Consider the following 22,191-nt stretch of genomic DNA (forward strand, 5'->3'; position numbering starts at 1 on the left):
CAGACACAGTAAGCTGCAGGCAGCTTGGGAGGGTCCCTAAAAGGTGGTAAGAAAGGTGAGTGTTGTGTTAACTACATGGTAGAACTGCAAGGCAGGAGGCAGGGGCACATATTGTACCATGTTAACATGATGAAATTCTTACTATGATAGGTAGGCCCTTGTACTAAGTATTTGCAGTGGATGGCAGGAAGAGTCTGAGGGGGATCTGGAGACTGATCTCCTCAGTGAGGCTCAGACTGACACCTCAGTGGAAGGGGTAGCAATATCCCAGCAGCTATCCCCTATCAAGATTTGAGAAATCCGAGCAGTGCTACAGGAGTTTGAGGACATGTTCACTGGGAAACCAGAGTGCACCCACCTGGTGCAACACCATGTGGATACAGGACCCCATAGGCCTCTTATATGGTGCCTGAGAGAGTCAAATAGACTTTGAAGGAGGAGATACAGGAAATGTTGGAACTAGGGGTAATTCAGGAGTCCAGCAGTCCATAGGCCTCCCCAGTGGTGCTGGTACCAAAGAAGGATGGCAGTACCAAGTTCTGTGTGGACTACAAGAAATAAAAAAATCACACGGTGTCAGATGCTTAAGCCATGCCTAGGACAGATGAAGCCCTAAAGCAGCAGGGTGGGGCTAAGTATCTTACCACTATTGATCTTACCAAGGGTTACTGGCAGGTGCCCTTAACTCCCAGTGCTAGAAAGAATTCAGCCTTTGCGACTCTGTCTGGCTTGTATGAGTTCATGAAGATGTCCTTTGGAATGAAAAATTCCCCAGCGACTTTCAGGAGGCTGGTAGATCATATCCTAGCATGAGCAGGAGATTTTGCCCTTGCTTACCTAGATGATATTGCCATCTACAGCCATTCCTGGCAAGAGCACCTTCAGCATGTCAGGCAGGTACTGGGCAGACAATAGAAGGAAGGGTTGACCTTTAAGCCCAGCAAATATCAGGTGGGTATGGCAGAGGTCTCCTACATGGGACATAGAGTGGGGAGTGGTAAGATCAGGCCAGAACCTGCCATAGTGGAAGCCTTTCAGGAGTGACCTGTCCCTGTTACCAAAAAGCATGTGTAGGATACAACAGAAAGTTTGTCCCCAGTTAAAGTACCATAGCTGCTCCCATCACAGACCTGACAAGGAAAAGATGGCCAGATAAAGTAGTGTGGACCCCAACATGTGAACAGGCATTCCAAAAGCTTATAGTAGCTTTGGGAGGGCCTCCTGTGTTAGCCAGTCCAGATTACAGCAAAGAGTTTGTTGTGCAGGTGGATGCTTCAAACCATGGGGTGGGGGCTGTACTTAGCCAGGTTTTCTCAGAGGAAGAAGAGCACCCAGTGGTATATCTCAGTCATAGGCTCCAACCCAGAGGTGAATGCTATGCAGCTGCAGCAAAGGAATGCCTATCCATAGTGTGGGCACTGCAGAAACTTCAGCCATATCTGTATAGAAGGAAATTCACTGTAGTTACAGACCACAATCTCTTAACATGGCTATGTCAAGCCAGCCAGCAAAATTCCAAGTTACTAAGGTGGACCCTAGGGTTACAAGCACATGATATGACAGTGCAGCACCACAGTGGGATTAGCAATGCCAACGCAGATGGGATCTCAAGACAGGGAATGGGGTAAGGTATTCCCAGCTAGGCTCAACCCTCTCAAGCAATGTTTCTCAAGGGTCACTTGAAAAACTAGCTTGAGTTTTCCGGGGGGGGGGGGGGATTCTGACACTGCCATCCCAGCTATGTGGAATTTTGTAAATAATTCCATGTCATTTGTGAATATTGATATAATTTATACAGGACTGTATGTTATGTACTGAGCTTCAAGAATGTAACCACAGCATACTTTGATAGAACATAGAATATTAACTCACAAAACTTCAAGAAAATAAGTTGAAATTAAGTGCTTTACAGTGTGCTATAGAAAATAAGTTGAAATTAATTGCTTTACAATGTGCTATAAAAGTTAGTTAATGCAACAAGGAAACAGGATGTCTACAGCTAGAAGTTTCTTTCTATTGACTTAGAGAAAAGTAATGACTAGGTTTAAAATGTAAACTGTCATATTGCTTTATGACTTCCTAGCAGCTGCACATTTGAGAGATATGTATTTTAACACAGAGATGTTACATTTTGTTAACATGGTAACTGAAGGCAGGTGACATGGAGTGATGTCATCCAAGCTAACCCAGGAGTAATGTTTGATAGTAATTTAAGAACTCTCTCAGAGAGAGAGATTGTGCATTTTATATCTTGTCTTGGACCTAGAAACATCCACTCATCTGCATTTGCCTTGCTCTGTAAGTAAGACTTAGGGCATAGTATTTCTCTTAGTTATAGATAGGAATATAATAAAGGTTAGTTTAGAAGTTTTCGGTATTTATTTGAGACTGTCCTGTAATGTTGTTTTAAAATATTTCCTGTAATTCTGAACTCTGAAGTAACTGTGTTGATTGAGTATTGTCTTGTTCTTTTAATATTTATTATTAAATATATTTAAATATATCTTTGTGGCTGATACTTGTGAGAGATATTTAAGCTCTTAGAGTACTTGCATATGTATTTAGTGTCACTGCACTTGCCACTCCTAATAGATGGCGCTTGGTCAAAAACTACTACTTGGATAATACTACCTTTGTAAGGGCCTCATAGCAGCTGATAAGTAGGGGTTGGTGGCAATGATAACTACCTTATAGTCTGGGCAGAAAGGAGCATAGCTAGTAAAACTATGCCAACCTTCCCCAGGTGTGTGTTGTATATATTTGTATATAAATCAAATTTCAAGGTGTGTGTGTATCAGCTACTTGGGCAGGACACAAAGCACTGGTTGGACAGAGAGGGTGCTGGAGGTCTTGACTTGACCACTCAGCTGAGATCTTAACCCTACATCTGTGCCAGTGGGGCGTCTTACTGGGGATCTGGCGAAAGAGGCAGAAATCAGCCCCAGACTGACTGTGTGCTTTTAAGGGAAATTGTACTTTACTGTGTGTGTGTACTTGTCATCCTCCCGGCGTGTACATCCCTCACTGTTGCCAGTGGTCAGGACTGAGGCTTCTTGATTACTGGGCCAGTGCATGGGTGTCACAATATATCCTACGATAAATTATATAAAGGAAGGCATCAGAGTCAGCTATGCACATAATCACTGCTGTAGTCACACACTTAACATTGATCATTGGCATCTAGGACTTTATACCAATGATTTCTATGTTGAGAAACTATTGATAATGGCATATGGAGTGTTTGTGAGACTGAGTGAAATTGTTGTTTCATTTTTTTATTTATCATAGGATTTTGTAAGTCAAAAAGATACCCTACAGGAAAGCTAGGCAGTCTTCTTATTTTTTCAGGTATGAAAAAAAGCCAGTTATATTTTTATATGGCACTTAACTCCATTTCTGTTTGATGAATATATATTCAAAGTCTTAGAGAGCTGATTAAACAAATTTTCATGATATGGGAAATTTTTATACATGAAAGGGTATATAAGGAAATATTTTTAAACTCTGACACCCATTGTGTGTACCTAAGCCAGAAAATATATTTGAACTTGGAAGCATCTATTGGAGTATGCTGTACTTTGTAGGGTAAAGAGAGAGCACTAGTAAAATATAAACTTTATGAAACTTATGTAGACAAAAATGTTTTCACTGAAATAGAGCAGTGCATTCCAGCAGTGTCCATATTCAAGCCTTAGATGTGGGTTACTACTTGGTAAGCAGCTTCAGCCATACAACAATAGAAAAAGTAATAGGCAAGAGTTAAAAAAACATGGCTTTCATACATATTTTCCTTTACCTCGTTGGTTCTGTGGACTTAAACTTAGCTTAAAGTAAAAGTTTATTGGCTCATTTTAATCGAAGAGCTTACTGTTTATTATACAAAACTGTAAATGAAATAATTTGAGGATGGAAATGAAACATAAATTATAAAAGAAATGTTTGGTTTGAGATTAATTAAATTCTCTTTCAGTGGTTGCATCTATTACCATGTTCCCCTCTGATTTTAACTTCTGCTTGCATCCTGTTTTATTTTTTTGCTGTTCAGATGTAGTTAATCAGGTCATGCTAATAACAATGCCTTTCTTCTGTCCTACCATTCTAGTTAAGACATTCTAGTTCAGTAATGCAATATATTTGTGATGTACATGATGGAGTATTGCACTGACTTAATTGTTTAAAGAAACATAGTTATCAATTGAGATTTGACTGCTTCTGGTAACGCTGTATCCTGCATTGCATGCTACTTTAATAATTAGGACATTCTGTGTCATCTCAAGCATCATAGAAAAAGTCTGGCTTGGTACTGTGCTGTGCTGTGTAAGAGAATTGAAGCAGCAGGTTTTATTTGTTATTTAAATGTTCTGATTCCTTATTGGCAAATACAGGCCCTACCTCTGTTGCAGTACATATTAGTCTCTTTGTTCACTTTGACTTAGTAAATGGCTACCTCCATGCTAGAAGCTGATAAGCGATAAAGTATTCTAAACATAATGAAATGAAATGAAATTTTCTGTCGTTTTGGGATGTATGTACTAAGTACGGACAAACAGTTCACTTATGCTGTACTAACAAGCTCAGAAATTTGTGAAATAAGGCATGCCTACAGCTCATGGGGTTTGGTTTATTGGCATCAGTGAAGACATAAAAATGTAAAGTAAAAATTCATGGTTATTAAGATGGCATGCAGCTGAAATACTTTTATATCCTTAAGAGGTGATCTGTATAATTCCCATGAACCTCCACTACAGGAGGTTTAAGGTATTACACAATGAAGTCTCTAACTTGACTGGGTATTTCTTGCAATTTTCACTTAAAGTTTTAAAGCCTTTAGGATTGACCGTCGTAAGAAATACTGAAAGATGCATATATGAACATCATTTAGTCATCTCTTCTTTGGCTGTTAATGGAAATCTTCTAATATCATAGCACACAGAGAAGAAACTATTACTGTTCTCTGTTCTATAATTCTGAATACAAAGTGGAGGTAAGAAACAAATTTTAAACTGCTGGTCTTCTCACCGTAATGATATGGATCATGTGAAATACTAAGAGCATTTGTTAGACTGTGACTCCCCAGATATGATGAAGGAATGGACATGGGATTTATATAGGCTAAATCGTGTCTGCGGCAGTTTGGATTTTGTATACGTGTGTGTGTGTGTGTGTGTGTGTGTGTGTGTGTGTGTGTGTGTGTGTGTGTGTGTGTGTGTGTGTGTGTGTGTGTGTAGTGCTGTACTGGAGTGGTGACATAACCCAGGGCTCCAGCAGGTATTCAGCATCACCTTCAAAAATAATGCAAAATTGGGGACCGAAGGATAAAAACCTAGATGTGCAGATGTATAGTATCATATTAGACACAATATAAGCACTTCCCATCTAGAATTGTTTTTATTTTTGTATTTTAAACACTAGAACATTTCCTGATTCCTGCTGCCCGAATCATACTTTATCTTGCCAGTTATCATTAAAACCTGAAATTTACATATTCATTTCACTGCCCTTTTAGTACTAGTTTGTCAAATCCAGTGTTTGTTATAAAGTCATATAACACAATATATTTTTCTTCATCTCTAGAAATGATGCTTACTTTATGTTAAGGTAATAGAATATATTAACTCTGATTGTCCTGAAGTTACATTGTGTTTCCTCCATAAAGGATATCTACTACATTTTAATTTTATCCTAATTGCTGTTAACCTTGTAAATACAGTAGCACAACTGCCTTTTCCAGTAGTAATCTGGGAGCATTGTCTGTTTAATTTACTTAGCTTCTAAATGGAGACTGATGGAATCAAACCCAGAAGCAAAACCTGTTGGTATAATGCGGATTTCTCCCTTCCCTGTAATGGTGCGATTGTAGAGTTGTTCATACGCAGCAAGGTTTCGTAGCCATTCATATTCTTGAGTGCAAGGGTATATGTGTCCCATTCCAAGACCTGAGTGTTAGCCCTTGCAATACAAAGAATAACATGCAAAAACAGAGAACAGTGAATGTTAAAGATTACTGTTTTCCATTAGTCATTTTTTACAGGGGGCAAGCTGCTTTGTATCTCCCTAACTTATATTTAGTAACTCAGAGACTGACAGACTGCAAAGAAAAGAGAAAATTCCAAAACACAGCAATCTTGGACTTAGACCATCTATGTCTGCATTTTTGCTCTTTCAGTCTTTCTATTCCAGGACTCTTAATAATGAGTCTCAGACTATCATATGGTTACCTTGTAGTCCTCCGAAATAAATTGACAAGTTATTTGCTAAACTGTCAGATTGTTTTAAGTTTAACACTATAGCAGAAGGCAGTGATTTGAGCTAAGGATTTTGTGCCAAAGTTATTTGAAGGTAGTGGTTGCCTCATGGCAGTTTCCTAAGTCTATTTACACCCAGTGATCGAACCCTGTATCAACATTAACAGGTCACCAAAGTCCTAACTCACAGTATCTGTCAAAGTATAACAACTCAACCTCATTTTGCAGGAACATTTTAAGCATTAAAATAATTCATAAAGTGGTCTGTATTTTCAGTTAGCAGGCATTTTACACCTTTTAAAATTATCATAGTCATTCGTCTGTCATAAATTCAGTCATTTATGATCTAAGCTGTATACCTATTTCAGTGCAGATTAATTAATAACATAAATTATCTTGGGGATATCACTGTTACATTGCTAGCCCATGAAATATCCAATGTAAAGAGATACATTATGTTTTTCAACAGTGGCTTAGATTGATGCAGTTGTACAGCTTTGTTGCGAGTTTGTAGGAGTGGATGGAAATTTTCAGTTATTCTTTTCCTATTGTTTCTTTAATCAGATTTTCAGCAGTTACAGAGGTAGAAAATGTGGGAGGGGTAGTATTAGAGCCTCCTATCCCCTCAACTGTCCAGAATTCCACAAAATGTCCAGATTTCTTCCTCTTATTTTTGATCTGTTCCTCATAAAATTTGTGGTTTTCTGGTATATCATTGAGTATTCAAGTCACTAAATAATACTAAATAATGAAAGACATTTGCGTTTCAGACTTCATATCCTTCAGAAAATGTATAATAAGGCAAAATCAGTAATTCTAACAAATTTCTGTGTTTTTTTTGGGACCTTTGTTCCCCCATTAATTCTGGCTTTGTCCAGATTTCTTGAGTTGAGAGTTTGGAAGGTAGGGAGCCTCCATATTCGGGGTGTAACATGGCACTTTTTGTGCTGTTTCGCAAAGTGATTTGTTAAGAACTTGAAGTTGTTTAGACTGAAATTTCAACTGAGATAAAGTAGAGGTGATGATTTACTATTACCTTTTTGCTGACTTACCAGGCTAATGATATTGTTTTTACATCATGGCCACTCATTTTGTTCAAACCATTTACTGAACACATAGATATGTTGTTGCTATTGTTGAAATAATGCAGGAACATGCCCTATGGATGGGTCAGTTAAGAATTGAATGCCGTTGCTTCTTCAGAAGTAGAAGTTTTCTGGATATTCATCATATTGAACACTTGGCCTTAACTATATGGGTTATATCCTGCCAACAGCCAGACATCTTCCAAAGCTTCTAGGCATTCTCCTTGTATCGATGCTGTCAGGTAGCTGGAGCTTAACTGAGTAAAAGAGAAGTTTGAGCGTGAAGCCTTTCAGAACATTACTGCCGCTGAAGACTACTCACCTCTGAGACTTTCGATGATTGATGGGCAACTTATGTTTTCCTTTGCTAAGCTGATAAGTTCACTTTGGGGAAAAAATATCTTCCATCTTAAGTGTGTTAATATTTTATTACTTTTCTTTTCAAGGAAGCAAGGAGGGTTTTGTTTTATGAGAATGTAATGTACTTTTAAATGAAACACTCGTTTTTTCTGATAGTTTAAAAGTAGTGTAAAGTAATTGAAAATATTTTTTCTGTGGAGTAATTGTGTTTATTTTTCATCTGTGGGGGCTGCCATAATAAAGTGCATTTACTGTGGGGGGTTTTTCAGTCAAAAAAGAAACTTTTGTGGACTGGTAGTATTTACTGGCAATTGGCACTTGTCATCTTCAGGAAAGAAACATCATTTTTGCCTTTACCATGGAACAGCCTACTGATCCCTCAGCTGGTCCTTCTTCCAGCCACAAAAAGATAAAGTTAAGCAAACAACCTGTTGACTCTGCTGTGGCCATTTGTTGTACCTCAGACCACTAATCTTGTATCCCTCTGGTCAAGCACCTACTGCTGCAATGAAATGGGGCTTGGCCACATTCTCTGCTGCTGTTGGTGTCCCCTCAATGGACAAGGGAGAACCAATCTTGTCATTCCTGGAAGAGAGAGCAGGGAAAGTTTCCCAGCTGCATCAGATTACTGTACCCATGCCTGAGGAAGCAGCTGCTGGATGGCCCCATTTTTTTCCTGTCAAAAAAGAAACAGAAAAGCAATCGTATATATACTCCTTCTCAAACGTCTTTGGCTGGTAGTTTACTGTGTCTGCCTCATGATTTAATTCATACTATTGATCCTTCTTGTAAAGTAGTTTCATCTTTTCCTGATGAGATTCCACATTCTGAATCTGAACAGGAAGATGCAGGGACAGATGCACTTTTTCCTCAAATGTCTGATTCAGATTCCCAGCTCAGTTTCTGATTCTCTCTGTGGTGATCACTCTTTCTGTGAGACTACCAGTGTCTTCAATGAGAGAACACTGAGGTTTTTCAGTCCATCAGAACATTCTGTAAGTTGTTACAGAAGGATTTTCCAGAACCTACACCCATTTTTCCTCTTATGTCTGCTTTAAAGAATGTATATGTTACTGTCTGCAGTTTTCCCTGGTAGTCAGACAGCTGCTCCTAAAAGGCAAATATGACTGTATATAGTTCCTCACTCTTTCAAATTTGTATAAAGTTTTTCCCAATCCTGACCCAGCAGCTATAGCTTTAGTTGTCCCACTGCTGCAAAGCACTTAGTTATTTCTACTGCTACTCTTTCTGATAAGGATGGAAAGTTTTTTAGGTATGTGAAAACTTTGTAAATTTTGTGACTTTGATTTTTAGAATTTTGAATAGCCAGGCTCAGATATTAAAGATTTTTTCTGGCAAGTTTTGGCAGTATTTTATCTGGAATTTCTTCTTGTGAGGAAAACATGCTTTAAATAACTTAGATGTTCATCGTGTTACACTGCTGCAGTCATTACACTTGGGTTATCCTGCCGTCAGGCGGTCCCGCAGCCGGCCAGAGTTCCAAAGTCCTGGTCCGGCGTTGGTTGCTGTCGCTTCTTCCCTGATGTCAGTGCGCCAGGGGTATATAAGATGCATCCGACGCCATTTTCTTCATTCTTTCTTGCCGTGCGGTGGCCGAAGTAGAAGCAGCTCGCAAGTGCCAGTCGGTCGACTCCTGAAATTTCCAAAGTCGAATTTCAGATCCGAAGTCTTCAATAAAGCTAAGGACCCCGTTGGGGAAACTTTTTTCTTGCCTCAGACTGATGTCAGAAAAAGTTAATAATTGTATTTCTTGTGGGAAGCAAATACCTCATAAGGACATCCACTCTTACTATATTCCATGCCAAGGCCCTGATCATGACGTCACTAGTTGTCGGTTTTGTGCTAGATTTAACAAACGCACTATAAAAAGACGTTTTGATATTGCTTTGCACTACTTTGGCCGAAGGTTCAGTTATACTATGCCGTTGGATCAACCGACGACCTCAATACCGAAAAAACGCAAAGAGAAAGATAAAGACAGGCATCCGAGGTCCAAAACTGATGACGAAACCTCTTCTAGGCCAGTCGCTGGTTCACCGGTTCTCAGTGAGGCGCTTTTGCAGCCCCTGACACCCGCTACCTCAGAGCTACAGGCCGCGTCCGACTCCCACGTGGAGCCAACTAGGCCTCTGGAAACTCAAGGTATTGGGCCTACGGAAACTAATCTCTCAGATGGGTCCAGAGCCGCTGAGCAGGCATCAGCTTCTGAGGGTGTTTTCAGACCTTCACAACTTACCATTAAAATAACAGCCAAGACAAAGGTACCATTAAAGACAAAGAAACAAGTACAGCATTCTCCTGGACAGTCCTCCATGCCTAAGAAACAGATGCTTAAAATGGCCGAAGACCTCATTACTCTAATCAGGTGTTCCCATCCCCCTCCTGAGAAAAGGCCTAGGCAGGATACAGACTATGATTCCTCTGATCAGCTTTCCATTTCCTCTGATTCCTCTTCAGATCAGGGATACTCTCTACCCCCCTATGAGGACTCTGATGCTGAAGAATCTATCCCTTCAGCCTCTCCTCCTGAGGATTACTTTTTTGAGGAAACTTTGCATACTATGAGGGAGCATTTCCAATGGGAAAGTCAGGATTACTCAGAATCCAAAGAAAGGCTCAGGGATTTCCTTTTATTGCCTCAGCACAGGCCGCTGGCTATTCCGCCTGTGCTAGACATTGTGGTTGATGTATTCTCTGAATCCAGCTTATCTCCTGATTCTTTGCCCCCTGCTCCAGCCAAGCCAGATAGGTATTATAGAGTCCCTGACTCTCACAAGTTTCTTTACAAAAACCCTTCTGCTGATCCATAAACTATTTCCCAGGGTCCAAAAGGGGTTAAGGCTTCAATTGCAAAAAATCCAGTATCCTCTGACAGAGATTCCAGAGCTTTGGAAAGATGGGGGAAGAAAGTATACACTTCTGCAACTTTAGCAGTAAGAGCTTTAAATTGCCAGTTTCACAAGCTTAAGTACCAACAATATTTAATGGCTCAGTTAAAACAGAAAATGCTTGCAAGCTCAGAAGCTCCTGATTGTAAAGAAATGCAGGATTTATTGCATGCAGTTGAACAGGTGGGGAAACATACTCTGCAATGTGGTTTTGATTCTTTAGAGGCCTCTTGTAGAGCCACAGTTACAGGTTCTGTGATTCGAAGACATGCTTGGTTAAAAGGACAGAGTTTACCTGATCATGTTAAGGCAAAAGTATTGGACGCTCCTTTACAGCATACCTTCTTTGGTGTTAAGGCAGAAGAGGTGTTAAAGAAAATGGAGGATAAAGCTAAATCTATGCAAACAGTCAAGGATTTCTTACAGGTACAGCCACCTCACTTTAGCAGAAATTGGCCAACAAAGAATTGGTCCTTTCCAGTGTCAGACAGGCCACAGGGAGGCATATACAGATGCCCAAGAGGTAGATCTCAACCCCAAGGCTCAAACAGACAATGACAGTGGGGCACCTCAACCCCAAAAGGAGGTGAGGACAAGTCTCAACCTTACAGGAAACAGTCACAATGACTTTCCCCTTTGTACACCAAGCACTTCCCTTTCGGAAGCCCCCTTAGGGGAAAACTAGCACTTTTTTCTCAAAACTGGCAAACAATCAGCCAAGACAAATGGGTTCTGATTATTGTGTCTCAGTGTTACAGGTTCCACTTTCATACTTTACCAAGGCTAAAAGGAATGCCAGACCTGCCACAAAATCAATGGGCAGAGGCACAAAAACAAATTTCAGCCTTCATGGACATGAGAGCTATTGAAAAAGTACCACAACAGGAACAAGGACAAGGATTTTACTCAAGACTTTTCCTGGTCCCCAGAAAGGACAAGGCCTGGAGGCCCATACTAGACCTTTCAATTATGAATACTTACCTGGATATTCCAAAATTCATAATGTTGACATTACAGCAGCTTCTACCCATGCTGGGCAAGAAGGCTTGGCTTGTTACTCTGGACCTCAAAGAGGCATACCTGCATGTCCCTATCAGACAAAATTGCAGAATATACCTCAGATTCAAAGCTGGTACAATGCAGTACCAATTCTCTGCACTGCCCTTTGGATAATTTACTGTGCCCAGAGTCTTCACAGAGTGCCTGGCACCAGTAATTGCATTTTGCAAACAAAAAGGAATTCAAATATATCCATACCTGGATGACTGCCTCATTGAAGCAGAGACAAAGGACATTCTTCTACAGCATCTGGCATTTGTAAAAAGGTTGCTAATTGCTCTAGGGTACACAGTAAACAAAAAGAAGTCAAAACTAGTGCCCTCGCAACAGATTATATTCCTGGGTGCCAGCTTAAATACAACGGCCCAGATGGCTTACCTCACACCAGACAAACAAGTTCAACTAACTCAATATTTTCAATTACTGGCAAAAAAAAAGTCCCATCTCCCTGCAAGAAAAATTCTGCAGGCCCAGGGATTCATGGCATCCTGCATACTACTAATACCATATGCCAGACTGCATATGAGGAAATTACAATGGTACCTAAAAAGTGTTTGGACTCAACACTCTCACAGTTTAGAATCAGTAATACCAATGATTCCCTGCCTACGACAGGAGTTTCGATGGTGGGCACAGGCATGTCACCTAAACAAGGGTCAGCCTTTTACCCTACCCACAGCCAAGCAAACTCTAACAACAGATGCTTCGGATTATGCCTGGGGAGCACACATGGCAGGAAAATGCATTCAGGGCAAGTGGACCACAGACCAGATGCATCTTCACATCAATCAAAAAGAGATGTTGGCTGTTCAAAATGCCCTAACAGCTTTCAAGGACCTTCTGCATCCAGGACAATTATTACTAAAGACAGACAACACCACAGTAACGTGGTACATAAACAAGCAAGGGGGCACTCATTTTTATCCTCTATGCAGGCAAACCATGACCTTGTGGAACACAGCTCTAACATATCAAGTTCACCTGCTAGCACAATTCCTGCCAGGAAAGAAAAGTACTCTGGCAGATGATCTAAGCAGAAATATCATGGACCCTCACGAATGGAAATTGAATCCACAAATCTTCAGCATGGTAATGCAAAAATGGGGATGCCCAGACATAGATCTTTTTGCCTCCCCACTGAATTGCCAACTACAAAAATTCTGCACAAGGACTTATCACAAACAAGCATGGAAAGTGGATGCTCTCTTGTTCACCTGGAAAAACCTAAAAGTTTATGCTTTCCCGCCACTGCCCCACGCCAGCACTGGTACCCTATCTTAAGGAACTTGGCTCAAGGCCCACCATGGATTTTGCCTCAAATTCCACACCTTCTGACTCAACAAAACAATCAGATCCTACACAGTCAGCTCTAAACCCTAAACCTGGCTGCATGGCAGATAAATTAGTCAAACAGGCAACACCTCTCTCTAAAGGTGTTATGGATGTCATTTTGGAGGCCAGGAGGCCGAGCACCAGGAAAGCTTACTCAGAAAAATGGAAGAGATTCTGCACCTGGAACCAGGCTCAAAGCCTTGACCCTCTTGTTCCAAACATTCCTCAGATTTTACAATACTTAACTGAGATGCTGGACAGAGGCCTATCCTTCTCATCAATTAAGATACACGCCTCTGCCATTTCAGCACATTACAACACGGATCCTCCTTTATTCTCTCATCCCTTGCTAAAGCAGTATCTCAGAGGGGCTAAAAACATAAGACCGCCCCGGAGAGCACCAACACCAACTTGGGACCTCAATTTCATTTTGGAAAAACTGACCCTACCACCTTTTGAGCCAGCCAATACAGCCGATCTAAAATATTTGTCATGGAAAACAGCTCTGCTCCTGGCAGTAACTTCAGCACAAAGAGTCTCAGAGCTACAGGCATTAATGGCAGTGGAACGTTTTATAATTTTTCATCAGGACAGGATTTCTTTAAGGACAAACTCTACCTTTATGCCAAAGGTGATATCTAGTGTGGCTCTTAACCAAACCATCCATTTGCCAACTTTTTATCCAAACCCCCATAATAAAGGGGAGAAACTTCTGCATTCTTTGGACATACACAGGCAGCTACACTTCTACTTGGACAAAACAAAAGCTTTCAGGAAAACTGAGCAACTGTTTGTAGCATATGCTGCAGGATCACAGGGCAAGGCTATCTCAAAGCAGACTATATCCAAATGGATGGGACACTGTATTCGTTACTGCTACACACAGCATGGAAAATCTGTCCCAAATACCATTAGGCCACATTCCACCAGGGCAACAGCACTTCAACAGCCTTTCTCAGAGGAGTACCTACCAAGGAAATTTTGGCGGCTCCAACTTGGAGTTCAGTGCACACCTTTACCAAGCATTACCACCTGCCTCTTTACTCTAAATCCAGAGCAGGATTTGACACTGCAGTTCTGCAGGGCCTCATAGCCAATCCTAACTCTTTATAGACCAGCCACCCAACCTTAGCTTTGGGATTCTACCCAAGTGTAATGACTGCAGCAGTGTAACACGATGAACATAGTACAGTTTTGTACTTACCATAAATGTAAATGTTTGAGTGCTCACACTGCTGCAGTCCAGGTTACCGTCCCTCCATCCCCTCTGAACTAGCTGGACTTATCTATACCTTTCTATCCTATACAACCTTTGTGGTGTATTTGCTTGTAACTGAAGGTATTGTTTTTATTTTATATGGATTTTTTTTATTAGCAATATGTATTGCCTACCTATTGGGGCCACCTGACATCTGGGGCAAGAAATACTGAAGAAAATGGTGTCGGATGCATCTTATAAACCCCTGGTGCACTGATGTCAGGGAAGAAGCGACAGTAACCGACGCCGGACCAGGACTTTGGAACTCTGGCCGGCTGTGGGACCGCCTGACGGCAGGATAACCCAAGTGTAATGACTGCAGCAGTGTGAACACTCGAACATCTACATTTATGGTAGGTACAAAACTGCACTTTTCTTCTATTGCATGGGTTACTACTCATTATTTACAGTATGTGTATGAGTCTGTTGATACTTTTTAAAGAGCTATAGCCACTGGTACTGTTTTGAGGATGTTTTCATGGCTGCATTCTCAGAACTCCCAGATGATGTTAAAAATTAAATTTTAAGTTCTCCCTTGGATAAAGATTTAGTGATCAGGAGAGGGAGGTTGGCATAGTGGTTAAGCTGTTTACCTTACAGACACAAGGTGCAGGGTTTGAGTCACACATGGAGTAATGAGTTAGGCTTAAAATGGCCCACAAAGGCAATTAGCCTAGTAAAAATCTATGAACCTATAACCAAACAGTGTGTTGAAAGTGGCAAGCTGATCCAGGGAATCTGTAAGGTTTTTCAGTCCTACTTTCCAAATTGTCTAAGGGACCTCTTCACCAAGTTTTGGCAAAAAACAGAGTAAACAGTCTTAACAAAATTCAGGTATGCATACATTTAAGAGGAAATGGCAAGGGAGTTCCAAAAAGATATTTTGAATCTCTGAAAACCAAGGACAGTCCAACAAATCTAAATGACTGTTCAACAGAGCTTATGACACCCTCCCACCATGACCACTTTTTTCTTCCAGGAAGTCTGAATTTCCATTTTTCTCTTTTGCAACAGATTATTTCAAACAAGTGAGTTGTGAAAATAATTCATCAATGATAAAGATTTCAGTTGGAGGAAATTCCTTCTTTCCAAGGAGTCATTCCTTATCCTGCAGATCAGACTTTTTTGTTTACACCTGTTCCTCATCAAATGATGTCCCAAGGACCAATAGAATCAATTCCTCCTTCCTAGGTAGGAAAGAATTTTTATTTAAGGATGTTCCTAGTACTAAAGAAAAAATGCTTGGAGAACAGTTTTGGATCTTTCTTTCCTAAACCTTTTTGTGATAGTGCCCAAATGCAAAATGATGTCACTTCACAACCTATTAACGCTTCTTCTTTTTCAAGTTTACTGGGAGCAATAGACTTAAAAGATGTGTATCATTACATCCCTATTTATCCAGACTTAAGATGTTTCTTCAGGTTTTGTGCATCTGGATCACATTATCAGTTCTCTGCCATAACCTTGGGCTATCTAATGTACCAAGAATGGTCACAGAGTCCCTAGCTCCAGGTGTAGCTCATTGTAGACTACATAATATGTACACTTTTCCATATTTAAACAACTTTCTTATCTTTGCAGAGTCTTTTTCAGATTGTCAGGAATTTCTCTCTTTTGGGTGAGAAATCTCTAACATAAGCTGGGATTCCAAGAAAACTTTCAAAAGTCTTTATTCCTTTACACAGAATTATGTCCCTGTGATGTCAACTTGACACCTCAGTTCAAAATGCTTTTCTTCCACAGGAAAATATCAATCTTAATTTAGATCTACTTCAAAGGGTTCCCATTCATAATTTGATCACTGTGAGGGAATACGTCAGATATTGGGTCTCATGATATCTATAATTTGCATGGTATCCCTGTGAAGACTCCATATGTGAATGATACAGTGATATTTGAAAGTTCCGTGGTTCCAGCATCAACACCTTTATCTTTTCAGATCCCAGTGCTGGGGCTTGTCAAAAGAGAAATCAGTACTTACATATTATCGCAACCACACATTGTCAGCATTCAAGGCATTATCGGCAGCGTTCCATTCTTACTGTAATTTCGTGTTGCCGAGAATGCTGATAATGTGTGGTTGTTATAATATGTAAATCATAGCCTGTTAAAGTTTCTTCTACACAACATCTGTGCTCTCAACACTTGTGGCATCTCTGGTATCAGCTTCGACATTTCACAAATGGGTTTCTGAAATACTACAATCACATATAAAAAATAAAGTTAGAAATGCTAAGAAAGCATTACAAAGTACGCCGTTAATCAAGTATTCTGTTTATATTTTAAACTTTTTACTTGTTTGTTATTTTGTTTACTTTATAATACAGAATTTGTTCTTTATATTGTTATAAATTATGTTATTAATTTACAGAAGAATGCTTTATTCCTTTTAAAATCATTCAACAGAAATTTTAATGTAGACAATTATTTTGGGGAGAAGAGAGTAAAATATATGTGCAGTTATCAACGTTTACAGTCATTGTGTTTTATCGCACATTCTTTTTAAATATGTATTTCTCATTGCACTCCTCCCCCACCCCCCCCCACACACACACACACACACACACACACACACACACACACACACACACACACACACACACACACACACACACACACAAAACAGGATCCCATCTCTCTTCATACCTTGAATTAAAATGGTTTTCATTTCCCTATGATTTATTTCCGAAATATTTTGTATTGCTTGGTAATATTTTAAATAGAGTATTATCTTAAATATGCTGGCCAAACTTAATCTTGACAAGCTTAAAGTGATCAATACTCCATATTATAACTGCGCATTGACAGCATTCATGGCATTTTCGGCAGCACATTATTCCATTCTCACTGAAATAACATGCTGCTGAGAATGCCTTGAATGCTGACAAATGTGTGGTTGTGATAATACGTAATTACTGAGAAATCTTTTGGTGGAGACAACAGATATCCTTAAATTCAGGTCTCCCCTTCTTTCTCCCTCTTCCAAAGCAGTCAGTCACCACAGATGCTTCAGACTTTGCTTAGGGAGCAGATTCAGAAGGGAAAAAATGTAAGGGATGTAGGTCATCAAAGAAAGATGCAAGCACATAATTATCGAGGAAATGCTTTCCTTGATCAATGTGCTTAACTCTCTGAACAATCTTTGGTCCTGAAGACCTCATCAAGTTGTTATAAACAATGCTCCAGTCTTGTGGTACATCAACAAGCAAGGAGGAACTAGATAGTACCCCCTTTGCAGACTAGCCATGTTAGCTTTGCATACATTCTCACTCTACCGGCATCCTACATTTCCTCAGAGCAAAACTGTGTGGCAGACAAGCTGATCGGAACCAGTACAAACTTTCACAAATGAAAGCTAGGTAAAGGGGTCTTCCAAGGCTTAATACATCTGTGGGGAGTTATTCAAGTAGACCTGTTTGCATCTTGCCTTGACAATCAACTGGCAAGATTCTGTTCCAGAACTCCATGCAAGAAGATCTGGAAAACACTTGCCTTTTCATTCCCTTGGAGAATAATTCTCTTGTACACTTTTCCACCCTTTCTACTAATACCCAGGTTACTTCTGAAGATTCAGAAAGAATCCTCCAAGATCATTGTGGTGACTCCCTTCTGAACCAGCCAGTTATGTTTCTCCCTTCTTTTTGAAATTGCCAGGGACAATTACCACAAGCTTCCTCACAGACTGAATCTTCTCACACATGAACAAGGATGTTTATACACCCTGACATTAGTCATCATCAATTGACTGTTTGAATGATGAAGTCTTAATTCTTTTTAGGCACCTGTTTACTAAAGACTTGCAGAAGGTGCTAATGGAGACAAGAAAGCTTGCTACTAGAAAATTGTTTATTAACAAATGGAAATGCTTTTCTAGCTGGAGTCAACAACATAACCAGCACACACTCAGGGTAGATGTTCTCTGGTTTTACATTATTTTTGTGAGTTACTATACTATGACCTTTCTTTTTCCTCTGTCAATGTTTATTTCTCATTCATTTCAGCATGTCTGTCCATGGATCCTCCTCATTTAGTGCAATCTTATGTCAAAATGTTATTGAAGGAGTTTTTCCATACAAGGCCTCCAAGAAAGCTGGTGGCCCCTACTTGAGATATTAATTTGGTGTTATTGAAGTTATCACTTGCTCCATTTGAACCAGATAATCTGGCTGATTGAGATTCCTAACATGGAAAACAGTTTTACTGGTTGCTTTGACCTCTGAAAGAAGGGTTTTCAGTTGCAAGCCCTTATGATGAGTCAACCCTATCTCGTTTTCCACAGGGACAGGGTTTCGTTGAGAACTAATCCTTCATATCTGCAAACCAAACTATTCAGCTCCCTATTTTCTTTCCTGAAACTAAAAATGAGGGAGAAAGGATACCCGATATCTTAGATTTCTACAGACAGCTTAGTTACTATATTGACAGTACTAAAGCATTCAGATCTTTGAATCAATTGTTCTTTTCTTGTGAAGGCAAGAAGAAGAGACAACTTGTGTCAAAAAATACTATTTCCAAATGGTTGTCTAATGATATTACTTTTGTTATACTCACCATAATAAAACTATTCCAGGCAGGTTAAAGGGTCACTCTACCAGGGCTTTGGCTTCATCTATGGCTTTTTGGAAAGGGTGGGATTCTAGAAGCAGTCTAGAAGCTGCTACTTGCTCATCTGTACGTTCGTTTAGAAAACATTATAAGCTTGAATCCTTCTGTAGGTCCAGATCAAGCTTTGCTAAGACCATCCTCCAGGAGCTCTTGAACTCTTCTCCTTCCACCTCCCAAATGTAGTTAGCTAAGATAATCTACCCATATAGATAAGGCTACTGCAGCAGTGATCAATATAACGAACATAGTGCAGTTGCTTAAGTTAAACTTACATAACAGTAGATGTGAGAATGATTACTGCTGTAGTAGACAGTCCCTCCCTCCTTCACCATTATTTTCTGGTGTTTTTTTTTTTTTTTATGCCAGGGTGTAAACACTTGTCTTTTTGTTGTTCCTAGCACTTTCCTTTCAAGGCTCAGCCTCCCTATCTCTGCTGGCAGGAAAGCTCCTAAGGGCTTTGCAGTCAAACTTGCTTTTTATCAGGTAATCACAACCTGCCTGACAGTTTGGCCATGAGGATGGTGCCTGAAGCTTAGGAAGCTGGACGGCTGTTTTATCCTTGTCACGATATATAACCCATATAGCTGAAGCTACTGCAACAGTGATCATTCAGACATCTACTGTTATGAAAAGATGTCCTTACATTCACTGCTGTAGTATTCAAAACATATGGGTTCCCCTGCTGTGGAAGCCCAACATCTGGCCATTCTACTAAAGACTCCTGTTATTTTAAATGTACCATGAACATCACCAAACACTCCCTGCATATCATAAGACATAAACATGGCATTCAGGCTCACAAAAAACAGAACTTCTTTTTCACCAGCCTACACCATCGATCTGTTTACCTGCATCTGTTTTCTGTCAGTTGAATGTATTTTCATTCTTCAGTGACTACCTAAGCCTGTTTACTGTACTTGCAAGCTAAGTGCCCACTGGGAGACAGATTCCCCATAGAGACTGCATCAAAAAGTGTCTTTTTTGCCTAGGTGCTTCTCATGACTTTACGTCTTCTTGTATTTGTCATGCATTTGTCCCGAACATCCTTTGCAGTAGACTTTCTTCCCTTTCCTTGTATCTTGAGAACCAGCATCTTAAGCTTCTCTATAAAGATACAATGGAAGGAATCGCCTGCCCTGAGGGTCAGCCACTGGGGAAAAAGAAGGTGAAAAAGTTAAGACCGGAATCTTCCACTCTCCCGCCTCTGCCAGGTGTTGTTCCTGAGGTTGTTACAAACCTAGAGGCTTGCCCTTCGGTGTTGTGAGATTTCTCTGTTATGACTGTGTTGGAGGCCAGTGAGGATCTGGCTGGCAGCATGTCTGAAGAGGCTTTGCAAGCATTTGTTTCGGTTGTTCAGGGGGAAACACAGTTGATTTTTTCTAAGGGGCCTAGGGGAGTTCCTCAGTTTTTGGTTGGGGAAGAAGTTCCTGCTATGGTTCTCAACAGTTGCCCTGGGTCTGAACCTTATCAGGATGTTGCCTTAAAAAAGAAACAAAAAATTAAACATGTTTCTTCTGCTTCTTGGGATCGTCAAGGCTTTTACTTAAGGATTATTTCTGCTTATTGTCCTTAAAGCCTCCTCATGGGGTTTCAGTCCCTGCTCCTCCTTGATCCTCTACTCCTCCTAAAAGGCCTAGAGACCAGGATTTTTCTGAGGATGAGTTGGTACTATTATTTGCTGCAGTTTTAATCTCCTAAACCTGCAGTTATTCCTCCTGTTTTGGCTGCTTTACTGGATGCTTTCTCCAATGCCTCTCATGTGCCTGATTCTCTCCACCATGTTTCATTGTTATTTTTTATACACAACTTTGCCTTTTTCCCCACTGTAGTGCTATCTTGGAGTTGATATGTATAGTTAAGGGGGATGCAACCTCCCACTTGGGTGGGTTTGATTTAGTGCATTGTGTGTTCCATTGCGCTGTGGGGTCATTTTTTCATTGCACTGGGAAAATTCTGCAAAACACAGAAGTGATTTTCAATGGTTAGTTGTCGATAAAGAGGTGTTCTCCGGAAATATCTTTCAGCGAACTAATATAGACCACCCCTAGCCTTTAGGGCTATTAATTATCAGACCCATATATCTAGGTATGTGTTGGCTGTTCTTTCTCAAGCCTGTCAATTTATTTCTGATTTTCCAGACTCTAAGGGTAAAACTTCTGTTCTTTCCTTGTTGGGCAATTCCTCTCAAGTAATTTGTCATTCTATTAAATGTAGTTAAGATGCAGTGGATGCCTCTTCTAGGGCTCCTGTTTTTGGTTCAGTTATGAGGATGTATTCTTGGCTTAGGCTTCAATCTGTACTTGAAAATATTACAGCTAAGTTGATGGAACTTCACTGGTAGATTCAGCAGTTGTCTCTGAATCCAGGGATCCCTTTTCACCCCTCTCTTCCCTCTCCGGAGTTGTTCAGAGATGCTTCAGACATGGGCTGTAGAGGGCAACTTTTGGCTCCCGAAAGGTACAGGGGGTGTGGTCATCTCATCAGCAAAAAGAGCACATGAATGTCAAAGAGATGAGATTTCTTGTGCTTGCTGTTCAAGCCTTTCAGTTTTTTTTCTTTTTCCTGGGCCTCTGAAGGTTTTCACAGACAATCCCACAGTTATGTGGTATATCAACAAACAGTGAGGAACAAGATCGTATCTTCTTTGTTGGTTGGCACTTCTGGTATGGGATCTTGCTGTCAAGTGCCAATTGACTCTTCAGGCAGTTTATATCTCTTCTGGTCAGAAAATTGAGTCAGACGCTCTGAGCAGGTCCTTAACTCGGTCCCATGAATGGATGCTTCACAATTATGTGTTTCTGGACATTATCCACCAGTAGAGTATGCCTCAAGTGGATCTTTTTCCTTCCCCCACTGAACAGACAGCTTCCTCTCTTTAGTGCCAAAGTCCCAGGTCCTCTGGTATGAAAGGTGGATGCCCTGTTATTCTCTTGGAAGGGAATGCATTACCTCCCCTTCCTCTGATTCCGAAGGTCCTGTCTAAAATTCAACAGGATGCTGCCAAAATCTTGTTGTGGACTCTCTTTTGGCTGCAACTGCCCTGGTTCCCTCTTCTTCTCCATCTAGCCAGGGGCAATCATCACAAGTCATCTCACAGGGTGGATCTAGTCACATAAGACAAGGGATCTCTTATCCATCCCCACCTATCCACGCTTCAACTGACACTGGGTTACAGGATTTTGATACCTCATAGACACCTTTTTTCTGAGGATGTGCTGCAAGTCCTGCAGCATGCCAGAAAATCTATGACTAGGAAATCCTACTTATCCAAATGGAAGAGGTTTTCTTTTTGGTGTCTCTATTGTAACCTGGACTCACTTACTGTGGATGCTTCTTTG

At 40.4% G+C, this 22,191-nt stretch overlaps 1 protein-coding gene across 1 annotated transcript in view; it reads left to right on the top strand.

The window, feature by feature from the left end:
• GABRB2 (gamma-aminobutyric acid type A receptor subunit beta2) overlaps positions 1-22,191 on the top strand; it is a 1,614,606-nt gene that overhangs the window by 501,131 nt on the left and 1,091,284 nt on the right. The window lies entirely within an intron of this gene.

Source organism: Protopterus annectens, chromosome 4.part0 (assembly GCF_019279795.1).
Source record: "Protopterus annectens isolate FY-2018-M chromosome 4.part0, PAN1.0, whole genome shotgun sequence".
In the NCBI taxonomy this organism is placed as follows: domain Eukaryota; kingdom Metazoa; phylum Chordata; order Ceratodontiformes; family Protopteridae; genus Protopterus; species Protopterus annectens.